Raw genomic sequence first — 13457 nt, 5'->3', positions numbered from 1 at the left:
ACACCTTGCCCTCTCCTGCTCCGTCCTCACAATCCCCACCACGTCCAACTCCATTGGTGCAGTCGTGCGTCAATCACTCGGAGGAGGGTCTTCCTCTCTTTCATGGATCCTCTACTTCTACAAAGAAGAACACTTTAGGAAAAAACAAACAAAACCCCAAACAAAAGAAAACACTCACTGTCAAGTCACCTCGGACCCACAGCAGCTTCCTGAGGTTCAGAGGAGACCTGGCCCTCGGTGGCTGTCAGGACTCACTCTTAGGAGCTAGAACACCAGGCTTGTCTTTCAAGGCACCTCTGGTGGCCTGGGATCTCAAACCTTTCCGTTACCAGCAGGTGCATTAACCATGTGCAGCACCCAGGCCCTCATGAGACATAGTGGAGGGTGGAGGAGAACTCACAGACTCCTAGCCACTGAAGCTTTTCTCTACAAGCTAAGCGATCATGCCCGAGAGCTATATTGAATATTTCCATTAAACCGTATTTTGCCCTTTCCCCATCTTCCTTCGCTTCAGCCACTGAGCTATGTTTATTTACCGTCTTTTTTACTTCCTTTAACTTTTCAAAGAAAGCGGAGAGAATGCTTTATTGCATGTCAGCTGGAACAACTGTACTGTTTCTATCTGTTCAATCACAATCCCCCGCCTCATACCCCCTTACCCCCAAGAAAATCCCCTCTCAGGGCTGGAAACTGTATCTGATTTCCCAGCCTGATAAGGTTTACAAACAGAAAGATGGGAGTAATTGTATGCACAGGATGAAGATTCTCCCTTAACTCCTTGCAGTCTTGCCTCAGACTGTGCACAGCTAGGCATCTCAAACTCCCTCCCTGTGCTTGCCGTTGTGTTTAAGCTGATGGTGTGTTGATGGCTCTCATCAGCAAATGCAAAACTGTTCCCTTGTATACTTCTGCATGGACGATTTACTTTTTTCCAAGTAGGATTAGCTGCTGCAGGTAGATTTCCTGGGAGTCTGTCCTGTCCTTATTTTTCCCAGGAGAACACTCTTCTCCTTTAAGACCCACAGAGAACTTAGGCTTAGCAGGAGTGCTTCGAAGGCTGATTTATCCATTCACTGGGCCGGCGTCAGGAGGTTCAAGACTCTTTATTAGTACTGCAGTTCGAATGCATCGCTTCTGCCTTCCTCTGCCTTCAGACCTCGATAGAATATTGTTCTGGCGAGTGCTGGCCAATCCTTTGGTAAAGGACACTGCTGTCTGTCTGTCTGTCTCCCCTTTAAGGTTGCCAGCACGGGCCTGCTGTAAGCGTCTGCTCTCTTAGGGCTAAATTCTATCAGTGTAAGTCCACAGAAGGGGGTCTGGTCACATTTCCTGCATGTATTATGGAAATGCTTCCGTCTTGATGGTGCTGACAAGTGCAGGCCTGCTGGAAGCTGGGTTTAGGGCCACAGATGGCAACCAAAGGAATGAGGATCATTTGGGGAGAGTCTCCTCCTTGATGAGTAACAGGGTTAGAGGCACACCTGCACTTTTATGGGGGGAAATGAAAGGGAAATGATTTCCAGGGAGGATGTGTCTTCAGTCTACCCCACCCGTCCATATGTGTTACCTCTTAATCCACGGTCTCGCTACCTGCAGCTCCTCCAGAATCATCTGCTAAGAGCCAGGTCTGCACTTTAATAAACTAACCAAGCCCAGCACCACGCGGGCTCCAGCTGCCTTTTACAGCTTTCACTCTGAAGGCTGGTGTTGCTGGGTTTCAACTGGGGCAAGTGGATGCTTATTAGAATTCTGAGTCACAGACAGGCAGGCTTTAGATGCAGGGGATCCATATATTTTCCTTTTAATTGATTTTTCATTATCTCTCTCTCTCCCTCTCATCTATATCTATCTAATCTATCATCTATGTATGTATGTATCTATCGTCTATCTATATCTATCTATCTATCTATCTATCTATCTATCTATCTATCATCTATATCTATCTAATCTATCATCTATGTATGTATGTATGTATCGTCTATCTCTATCTATCATCTATATCTAATGTATCATCTATGTATCTCTATCTATCTATCATATCTATCATCTATCTATCTATCTATCAATCATATCTATCATCTATCTATCTATCTATCTATCTATCTATCTATCTATCTATCTAATAGATAAATGTATAAGGAGCTCTGGTGGCCTAGTGTTAAGAAGTTACACTTCCAACTCAAAGATAGGTGGTTCAAATCTAACAACTGTTCCTGAAAAATGGACAGTTGCCTACCATGTGATTTATTATTTCCTGAAAATTTCCTGGAGGGTCTGTTATGAATCATTTCCAACTTGATGATACTTAACAATAAATTATTCATTCTCTCTCCCCCCACCTCTCTTTCTCTCTCTCTCTCATACATAATGTTGGTGGTGGTGGTGATTGCCTTCAATTTGAACACAACTCATAGCGAGCCTATGAATAAAAGGCCTGAAACTGTTCTACAACTATCAACATTTGTCAATGTTCATAGAGTTCATAGATAATACATGTGTATTATTTAGAGAACATACATAATGTGTATATATGTACACACACACACCCCCTCGGTGACCTTATACTCCACTGAAGGGCAGCCTCCTCCTCATCTCTCTCTATGTCACTCATGCTCACCCTCCCTCACTCCTGTTAAATGAGAACTCATTTATAACTGATTTTCTAGCAAGTATTTGGAAGCTGTAATGTGAGGTTGCTGTGAGTCAGAGACAGCACAAAAGACTACGAAGACATGGACACAGCAATAAAGGACAGGATGCTAACTGAAAGATTGGTCAGTCGGACCATCACAGGGGCTCTGCTGGAGGAAGTCCTGGCCATCTCTTTCCATGGAGATGACAACCCATGAAGCCCAATGGGAAGTTTTACCCTGTCGCATGGGGTGGCTCTGATTCAGACTTGATGGTACTCAACAACATCAACAGCAGAGAAGATCAGCATACAGAGCTTGTCAGTCTTGGCCGTAAACTTGGCTGGTTATTACACACTGCTTCCCCACACAGGTCAACGCCACATGTGTGAACAATTCTCAGGAAGATGAATCACTGATCTGAAGCTAATGGGTACCTCCTGCAAGGAAAGCGGGGCTACCTCAGAGCTTCCCAGTTATTCTAATTGCCTTGGGCATGTTAGGAGGTGTGGATAGTGGGGCTCAATTTCTGATGAACAACATCAACGTTTCTGAAAGTGTGAGCCTGATGAATCTCTAAAATACCCTCTCTCCTCCGTGTAGACCTTCTCAAACATTTACTGCTGGAGAGAATATAAATTGATGGAGCAGTTTGACTACCCTTCTCAAAGGGGCCTGCTGTCATGGTGTTATATGCTGGGGAAGGATGAGTAGTCTCCTCCCGTAGAGATTTGTAGCCTTGGAAACCTGATGGAAGGTTGCTGAATCATCATCAACTCGACAACAGTGGGTTTGAGTAAAGAGAGCAGGGGCAGCATGGAGTTGGCCACATATGGCCTATGTTAACTTTACAAAGGGGAGCTGTTCCCATCAGCAACACCACATCCAGCAATACCATGGTTGGCATTCATGATACCAAACCAATTCCTGGAAAGTCAGACATGACCTCCACACTCCCGCACTGACTTCTACTAATTGCAACACCAAATCTACCGTTTTATGACTTGGTCCCAAGTCCCCTGTAGTTACCATGCAGATCTCAGCACCACACTCACAGTTATGGGGCTTTACTGGGGCAGTTGACAAGCTACAATTCAGGTTGGTAACAGGACACAATTCCTTGGTCAGGACAGCTTCTCAAGTGTGGTTGCAGGTCTTTGCACTTTGTGGCTTAAGTCAGTGTTACAAAGTTCCCTTGGTTCGTATTTCATCTGGCTCTCCATCTCTGGGATATCTGCTTTGTTTATGGATTTCTTTATTTCTTTCAAAAATACTTCTCATACCTCACTCTCTTGCTGAAGTATTCATTGGGTCTAGAATGTGCTCTGCTTTTTAAGGAGAAGGCTTATTTTGTTGTTTTGGGATTCCCCCCCACCCCTCGACAATGTTTGAAGCTACCTGATACTTTCTTGACATTAAGTCAAGTTTTTCTTGGTATGTGTTAGGTCGTTTCTATTGTGTCTGTGTAAGTTGTTGAGAGTTCTTTATGTTTATGACATCATTTATTGGTTAAGTAAATGTGTTCCCTTTGAGGGGGAGGGCAGCTCACTATGCCAGGAATCCTTTCTGGGCCTGTGCAGTGGGAGAGCTCCTCTTTCCTCAAGTCCTCCAACTTCTCTGTGGTCTATAGTGCAGCCTTGCAGTAATCTGACCTGACTGCAGCCCACCTCTTCTAGAGTTTGGAATTGTCCTTTATCCAGCCACCCTCTCCGTTTTTGTCTGCCCTCTCATTTCTCATGTGTAGTATGGTGGGGATCTCTCCACCTCTCCTAGAGTTTGGAATTGTCCTTGGTGGTCCTGATGAGCACAGGAGCCTGAGACCACCTTTCCCCAGCAGGCATCTACACTTTCTCTATCTGTGTGGGGTCAGGGGTGGGGGTGGGGAAGGCAGAGCCCTGCCTCTATGCAGCTGCCCTCTCATTTCTCACACTTGTTGGAGATCTTTCTTCCAAACTTTAGAAGAGGCAAGTATAAGCTGGAGTGATCTCCAATGCCTTTTTATCATTTGTCGTGTTCTCAGTTCAGGCAGAGAGATGATATTGTTTTTATGAATGAAAGAATATCATGGTAGCCACAATTGTATCTGGGACTGGTTTGGAGGATTTGAGAGCAGATGTCACTGCTCAAGTAGACAATAAGACTCTAAGTAGAGATGACCATATGGTGGGCACAGGTAGCCAGACCTAAGCTCTACAGTTTTGAGAGTAGAAAGTCATCTCATGTGACTGAGGCAGGCCTAGGAGACACGGCCTCAGAGAGCCCCCAGCCATCTCTGAAACCCCATCATGGTGCTGGAACTGTGCGCTGTTCAAGCACTGAGACTGCTGTCGATTCTCTTCAAACTCACAGTGACTCTACGAGATAGAGATGAACTATTATTCCATAGGGTTTCCAAGGTTTAATCTTTACAGAAGCAGGCTGCTACATCTTTTTCTCTCAAAGAAGCTGGAAGGTTCTAACTATTTAGTGCTTAATTAACTGGGCCAGCAAGGCTTCTTCCACCCAGAGAATCCCCTAAACACAGAATGTGACCCAAACAGGATGGGTCTTTGTAAAAACGAGGAGGGAGAGGGACCTCAGTTATTATCTGACACTGGAGAAGATTCAGCCTCTCTCTCTCTCTTCTCCCACGTACAAGGCTTGTCTGGCTTTGAGTACACTGCTGAGTCCAGCTGGACCTGCTCTGACTAGAGCAGAGAGGAGCCTTCAGCCTTGTCCATGCCACCAGCACTGAGGGAGGAAACCTCAGGAGGACAGAGGCTGCTGGTGCTCTGGCCTGTGCTGTTTTCAGAAAACCCAGAGAAAATGGGACATGTCCCAGGGTGGCCATTGAGTGTAGCAAATTGATCAGGCCATTAGCCAACAGTTCATTGCACACTGGGGACAAACAAATATGGACCGTGTTCTTCCCGCTTGCTGTTTATAGGTCAACACTCTTTCATAATAAAATGTCGTAGTACGTTGGAAGCCAGGTAGAACTTTTCAAATAGAAGCCAACGTGCCTAAATGTTGGCAATCATTTTCTCTGTAAATAGATTTAACCTTAGACCTTCTGTCATCTCGTGTTTTTACACAGGAAATTAATTTTCTCTATCCTTTTGGTGTTCTAAGCAAGAGGAAAAAAAATGGAAAAATTTCCTAGGATTTTGCAAAACTGCCCTATAAACTTTAAAATTAAACAGATGTTATATGAATCACATATAAATTGGAGCTTTGGGATCCTGGGTCGTAAACTGAATGGGAAGTTCTGAGGCAAGACAAGAAGTGGATTTTTGGCAATTATTGGAGACTCCGTGGATCAAAAGTACTCAATGAAGATGGATCTTTGTGTTTCAGCAAGAGTTAGAGAATCTTCCAGAACATAAATCTTGTCTCACAGACTTTAAAATTCCAGAGGGTAGAGGCCAGATCTTTCTATTCTCAGCAATAAGCAACCATCTAACACACAGAAGACACTCAAGTTTTTACTGAATTCATTGCCTTGAGGGTAAGCACATGACCATGGCATTGTTGTTAAGTGTCATTTGTTCAACTCGAATGTATCATGACCCCAACGTCCAACAATAGGGCTCTTGCTTGGTCCTGTGCCGTCTTCAAAATCTCTGCTCTGCTTGAACTCATTGCTGCCACCATTGTGTAAATCCATCGTGTCCATGGCCCTTCTTGGTTACTGATGCTCTGCTTTGCCAAGACTGCTCTCGTTCCAGATCTCTTTAATTCAGGGATTCCCTAGACATGGCTGTAGTCTCATGATTTACTGGCTTTATGTTGATTTTCTCAGAAGCAAAGCCTGAGGCAAAGACTTGGTGTGGTAGAATCTACAAAGCTCCTGTGAAAGGCTTCTGAAGAGGAGACAGGAAGAAAGGTAGAAAGGCCAACACCAGAGGTTCTGCGTTGGGAGGGAAGGTGGCAGGGCTCAGTGGTAGCACTCCCACTTTCCACAGGGGAGACTTGGATTTAGTGCCTGGCCACTGGGTCTCGTGTGTGAGTACGCTGGTGAACAAGTTTCAGTGGACATTCCAGACATGGTGGACTAGGAATGTGGCCTGGAAATCTACCTCTGAAAATCACAGGCAAAAGCCCTGTGTATCACCACTGTCCGATCCACAACCCTGGTGAGAATGGTGTAGAATGGAGAAGCATCTGTTCTGTGTGCGGGAGTTACAAGGTCACTTGTTCCAGGTCACTGTAAGGTCGAATGCTCAAAGGCAGCTAATAGCAACAATGGTTGTTCTGGGAATGGCGTGGATTGGCTTTGCTGGAACCACTTTGAAAGTCACAACATGCCTCAGGAATTATTCATCTTAAGGACAAAGGCTGAGCATTTATTTAGTGACCCTAGGCCTAGGTTTCAGGGAGCTCTGGGGGCCTAGTGGAAAGAAGCTGTGCTACAATCCTGAAGGTACATGGCTCGAGGCCACTAGCCCCTCCTAGGAGAAGGATGGGCAGTTCTCCTCCCATGTGATTAACTGCCTCTGAAAACTTGCTGGAGGATCAGCTGTGGGTCAGTTCCAACTCTACGATACACAACAACATCAACAACAGGCCTCTGTTTCAGCAGGAGACTAGAGGACCGAGAAGCAGAAGCTCCATGCAGTCACATGGGCCTGAAGAGAACCCTGTTTCTTGTGCTCGCTCAGCACAACTGGGCTGGACGGAGAGGTGATCAGGCAAAACGTGATGTGAAACGAGTGTTTCTAAACTCATTCTGGCATCAACAACTACAGTGTTCTCCCAAACTCCCTCTCCCTCCTCCTTCCACGAGGAAGAGGCTCCTATTTGGCATGTCCTAGGAAGTGTTTCCTTTACAGGAAGGACCTCTTTAAAGTGTGAAAGAACAAGGATGTCAGGACAAAGACATGCGTGATCCACGTCTTGGTATTTTCAGTTACTTCCCAAGCCTGCAAACGTTGGACGACAAATAAGGAAGACTGAAGAATTGATTCCTTCGAATTGTGTTGACGAAGAACGTTGAATATCCCATGAACTGCCAAAAGAATGAACAAATCCATCTTGTAGGAAGTGCAACCACAGTGCTGTTTAGAGGGAAGGACGGGGAAACTTCGTCTCACGTATGTACATGAGGCATGTTTTCCAGAGGAGCCAGTCTTTGGAGAAAGACATGATGTGGTGAGAGGCGGAGGGTCAGAGAGAGAGAGGAAGGCCCTCCCCAGCGTGGACTGAGGCAATGACCACAATGGGCTTGAGCATGGTAGAGATTGTAAGGGGAAGCAGGCAAGGCTCAGGTCTACTGTTTGCGGGGTTGCTATGAGAAGGAGTTGACTGGACAACACCTAACAACAACAACAACAACAACAACGCAGCTGCAGCAGCTAGTGTTTGAGGCGTCCTAATTGATATCAGTGGACTTGTGTTTGGTTAGTGTTCGGAGTTCCTGTATTGTGCAGTTGGTTTATACACTTGTCAGCTAACTGAAAGGTTGCTGGTTCCAGTCCACCCTCAGGCACCACAGAAGAAAGGTCACTGAAACCTATAAAGCACAGTTACACCCTGACACATGTGGGGTTCACCAGGAGTCTGAATCAACGTGATGGCAGTTGGTTTGTTAGGAAATAGCATTTAGGGAATAAAACTTAAGTGGAAAAGATTGTAGGGGTGAAATGTGCTGTTTGGATAAGCAGTGGTGACTGAGCAGGGATATAGCAAAGCTGGGGGCAAACACACCCACCTATCCCTTGGGCCACCCCACCTCATCGCCTTCCCCCTCACTGCTCCCCAGAGTGACCTTCGGTCTCAACACACTGCGGCTCTTTCTCCTGCAGCTTTTCTGACTCTAGTTTATTCATCAGTTGATCCACCTGAGAAGCAGTTTTTCTACTTCTAAGTGGGCACAGCTCAGAGATCGTTCAGGCCTGCTTCAGACCAACAGAACAAAGCGAGTATCTAAGAAAATAAGCACACACAGTTTTGGTTTCCCAGTGTCCAGAACTGTTAGGCTTTATGCCGCGTATAACTTTATACTGTGCTGTAAAGTACTTACCACTGTAGATAGATAGCACACTGCTCTGGGGGTCTAGCAGTAAGGAGTGGCACTGTCACCCCAAAGGCACACAGTTCAAATGCACCAGCTACTTCATGAGAGGAGGAGGAACGATTTCCTGTCCTAGGATTTACTGTCTCTGAAAATCAGCTGGCGGGTCAGCTCTGAGGTGATTCTGACTTGATGGTCCACAATATTGATTCTGCTTTACGTAACACGTGGTACTTGTCTGTGTTTTGTTAAGTGAGATATCATTGTGTTGTTGGGCAACAATGAGTTGAGTGTAACTCATAGCGAACCTGAGATCAACAGATCTGAACCTGTCCTGTCTTGTACCATCTTCATTTCTGAGATACTTTATTTAGTGGAGGATGTTTCCAGGTCTTTAAGCAGAGCTGAGGGGTGGGTTTGAACCATCAGCCTTGCGTATGGCAGCTGAGCACTTAAGTTACCTTGTAACTCACAGTGACTCTCAAGTATCAGCAGGAACTTCCCCAGAGGGTTCTGAAGGCTGAGATCTTGACAGAAGCCGACTGCCTCATCTTCACTCACGGAGCAGTTAGAGGGTTTGAACCGTGGGCCTTTGGGTTATCAGTGGAGGACTGTAACCACAGTGTCAGAGCTCCTTGTCTCCTGGAAATCCACTGCCTTTGAGTTGATTCAGAGCACCCCTCAACCACCTTTCTAGGCTGAAAATCTTTGCGAGAGGAGACTGTCCACCTTTTTCCCAAGTACATTTGAACTGCTGGCCAGGGGCCTGGTGCCTCCACTCTGGGAGATTGGCTGCTAGCTAGCATCTTGATGGTGGTCATGCTGGTCACGTAAGGGAAGGTTTTTGTGTTGTGTTTGATATGTGTTATGCTCTTTCCCCACAAAAAGCGTGTGTCCTTGAGCCTTTGGCCAAGGGTGGAGGTCTGCTCAAGGGGGTGGCTTTAAAATCCCGCATTAATTTTTGAATGAATATTCTTGAAATTACACAGCAATCTTCTGTTTGCTGAACTGAACAACTTGGAGTTGCTGTGCTGCTGCCTTACTGTTCTGTAGTCTTGTCAGATACCATAATGATTATCCATTACGTACAATGTTTGGATGAGCTTCCAGATTGTTTCATGCTGGGAAGCAGGAGTGGCATCCACTTCCTAAACTAGATGCCTCTGGAAACTTTACAAACTCTCTATACTCTATAAATGTACAGAAATGATGTCCGTTATAGAACAGAGTTCAGGTCTTTTGTGCAAAGCTTACTCTGAGTTGTATTCGACTTGATGACCCTTACCCACTGCTAAGTGAGACCAGTGCTGTTGTATCTGGAGGAACACTCTTCCACTTTGTACATATGAAATAATCTGAGTTTGCTGTGATGCTGAACCTTGTGCCTTTGGGGTATCAAATACCAAAATGGCTTCCCAGTGAGGACAGTGTTTGGTGGAGCTCCCAGTTGTAAACAGGTTTGGAAGCAGGAGTGGCATCCACTTCCTAAACCACACGCCTCTGGAAACTCTGAACTTGGAGGAATGATGATGGTTATAGAAAGGCATTAGGTCTTTTGTTCATAGAGTCGCTATGAATCAGGCTCGACTTGATGGTGATCAACAACAACAACAACAACATTCCATGTGTCAGTCCTGCCTGCACCTTATCCACTACGCCACCAGTGCGTTTTTGTATTCTAGAAAGCATCTTTCTAAATGCATAGAATGACATGAAAAAAGAGAAACACCGGGCATGACCTTGGATTCAACTTGATCTTGAAAGTCAAGTTGTTTATTTCCTCTGAACTTCAGTCCTCTCTCCTGTGAATTGAAATTATTTATAAAGCCCATCCTGGTGCTCTAGGATTACAAGACTATTATTAGCTATTGTTGAACCAATAAACATTGTCTGCTGTGTGCACCAAGCCTCCACTCCAAGCATGAGGGATTCTCAGCTTGCCCTTCCCTGAGCTTTGTTCCTTCCCTGCCTCCCTTTCCCCTAACCCCACATGCCCTTTCTGCCTCCATGACATCACTTTCTCATCCTTGAAAGGAACAAAGATTTTCAGAAGTGTCAAGAGGGGGATGGGCAGGTTGTCCGGAGAGCCTGCCCTTCAAGGCCCTGCTGTTTTGTCAACAGTTAAGGAGGCTGTTGGCCATGGATTCCCTGTATGGAAGCCAAAAAGTGTCATTTGATTAAAATTTCCTTTTCTCCTCTGTCCTCGCTCAGCCTGGCTTCATTTGCTGGCGTGTCTCTGAGTGTAATAACAGCATGCAGCTGTGGACGGTCTGGGCGTGAGCACACTCCTTTGTTTCACTCCTGAGGATGACCGTGCTGGTTCCGAGTTGTCTCTCCACCTTCTCGTCAGTGTTCAGTTCTTCTTTGCTGTGCTTTGTATCCTGGGTGCTCATTTTACAGGAGGCGAGAGCTGTCTGTTGGTCCATGGCATACCCAGGTAAACCGTATGACCTTGACCTGTGTCATCTAGTCATTCAGCAAAAACATTGTCTTGAGTGCTTGCTCTGTGCACCTGATTCTCTGATGGAAGCTGGGGACATCATAGTGACAAGTTAGGGAAACTTATGGCCAAATAGGTGTTTTTTTTTCTTATAAAGAAGAGAAACAATATATAAAGAAGCATATAAAGAAAAAGCTCAGATGCTGAGGAGAATGAGGGCAATGGGAAAGGATGGGTGTGGATGAAGACATCCTCCTGGAAAAATAGTATTTGAGAAGACACCTAAATGAAGAGTGAGAGTGGGGACATTTTTTGGGAAATGTATTCCACTCCAAGGAAACGGAACATTAGAAGACCTCAAAGAAAGGAAGAATTCAGCATGCTGGAGGGATTGGAGGAAGGTCTAGATTCCTAATCTTCTCTGCTGTTAGAAGGGTCTGTGTGACCAGGTAGTGACCAGTGTACGTGGACTTCCATGGCTGTCCATGAGCCCTTTCCTGTAAATACCACACTTTTATATTTCTAGTCTGCCTCTTTCATCTTGAGACTCCAGGAGATGATCTCAAAGTACTTGAGATTGGCCATCCTGTTGTTATTGTTATTGTTATGTGCTGTCGAGTTGCCTGTGACTCATAGTGACCCTATGTACAAGAGCCCTCAACCTTATTCTATCCTGTTCCAATCTTACTGTCTCTGACACATCTACTCCCATTACCCCAGTCACTGAATAAACCCATCCCATTGAAAGTCCTCCACCCTGCGCTGTCCCTTCATCCTCCCAAGTATGACATCCCTCTCTAAGGACTGGTTCCTCTTTGCAATATGTCCAAAGTGTCAGATGAAGCTTCAGAATCCTTGCCTCCAAGGAGCAGCCTGGTTTCACCCTCTCTAGGAGGAACCTGTTCATTCTCTTAGCAGTCCATGGTATAGTCAATTCTCCAACACCACAACTCAAAGGCATAAATTCTCCTTCTAACATTCATAGTCATTGTCCAGCTCTCTGATGTATAGCAAGTGATTGCAAAGACAATGGCCTGTATCAGGTGCACCTTACTCTCCAGACCAACATCATTGCTCTTCAGTACTCTGCAGAGGCTCTGACAACAGACTTTCCTAATGTAATATGTCTTTTAACTTTTTGGCTGCTGGTGCCAAAAGCTGTTTACAATCTCAATCTCTTCACCATTCATCACAATGCTGCCAATTGGCCCAGTGGCGAGAATCTTTGTTTTCTTGATACTGAGCTTCAGTCCATATAGAAGGCTGCAATTCTTGAAAAGTCCTTCACAGCCGACTTTCCCAATGCAATTCATCTCTTGATTTCCTGGCTGCTGTTACCAAGAGTGTTGATTGTGGAGCTAAGCAAACTAAAACTGTTAACTATCTCAATCTCTTCACCATCCATACTGATGCTGCCAGTTGGCCCAGTGGTGAGAATCTTTGTTTTATTGATGTTGAGCTTCAGTCCATATAGAAGGCTGCAATTCTTGACCTTCTGCAGCAAGCACTTCAGGTCCTCCTCAGTTTCAGCAAGGACAGTTGGGTCTTCTGCCTAACACAAATGGTTGATGAGTCTTCCTCCAATCCTGATGCCACATTTCTCCTCATACAGCCCAGCCTCCCAGATAATCTGTTCTGTATGTAAATGGAAAATGTATGGAGATAGAACACATCCCTGGAGTACACCCTTCCCAATTTTGGATCATGTAATTAGTGTCTCCTTGCTCTTTTCTGATGACTGCCTCTTGGTCCAAGTATAGGTTTCGCATAAGTACAGTCAAGTGTTCTGGGATTCCCATTCTTCTCAAAGTTAGCCACAGTTTGTTATAGTTCACACAGTCAAATGCCTTTGCTTAGTCAATGAAACATAGACATTGCTTAGTCAATGAAACATAGACATTCCTCTTGGCTTTCAGCCAAGATCCACTTAACATTAGCTACAAGGAAGAATTCAAGATACTAAAGAGCTGAACAGAAGATTCCAAAAGGCAGCACGGAATGATAACGCAAAATATTACAATGAAATGTGCGAGGAGCTAGAGTCGGAAAATCAAAAGGGCCGAAGTAGTTCAGCATTTCTTAACCTCAAGGAACTGAAGAACAAATTCAAACCTAGAGTTACTATAATCAAGGATGCTTTAGGCAGAATATTAAATGATCCAGGAGGTATTAAAAGAAGATGGAAGGACTATACTGAGTCATTGTATAGGAAGGAATTGGCAGATACAGAAGAATTAAATGACATAACATTTGAGCAAGAGCCTGTGGTGATGAAGGAAGAAGTTCAAGCTGCTTTGAAGGAAATAGCAAAAAAATAAGGCCCCAGGAATAGATGGTATACCAATTGACATATTTCAGTTAACAGATGCTGCCCTGGATGTGCTCACCAAGTTGT

Source organism: Elephantulus edwardii, unplaced genomic scaffold, assembly GCF_000299155.1.
Source record: "Elephantulus edwardii isolate Elephantulus edwardi_28Jun2011 unplaced genomic scaffold, EleEdw1.0 scaffold00014, whole genome shotgun sequence".
Lineage (NCBI taxonomy): Eukaryota > Metazoa > Chordata > Mammalia > Macroscelidea > Macroscelididae > Elephantulus > Elephantulus edwardii.
Note: the sequence above shows the minus strand (reverse complement) of the source record.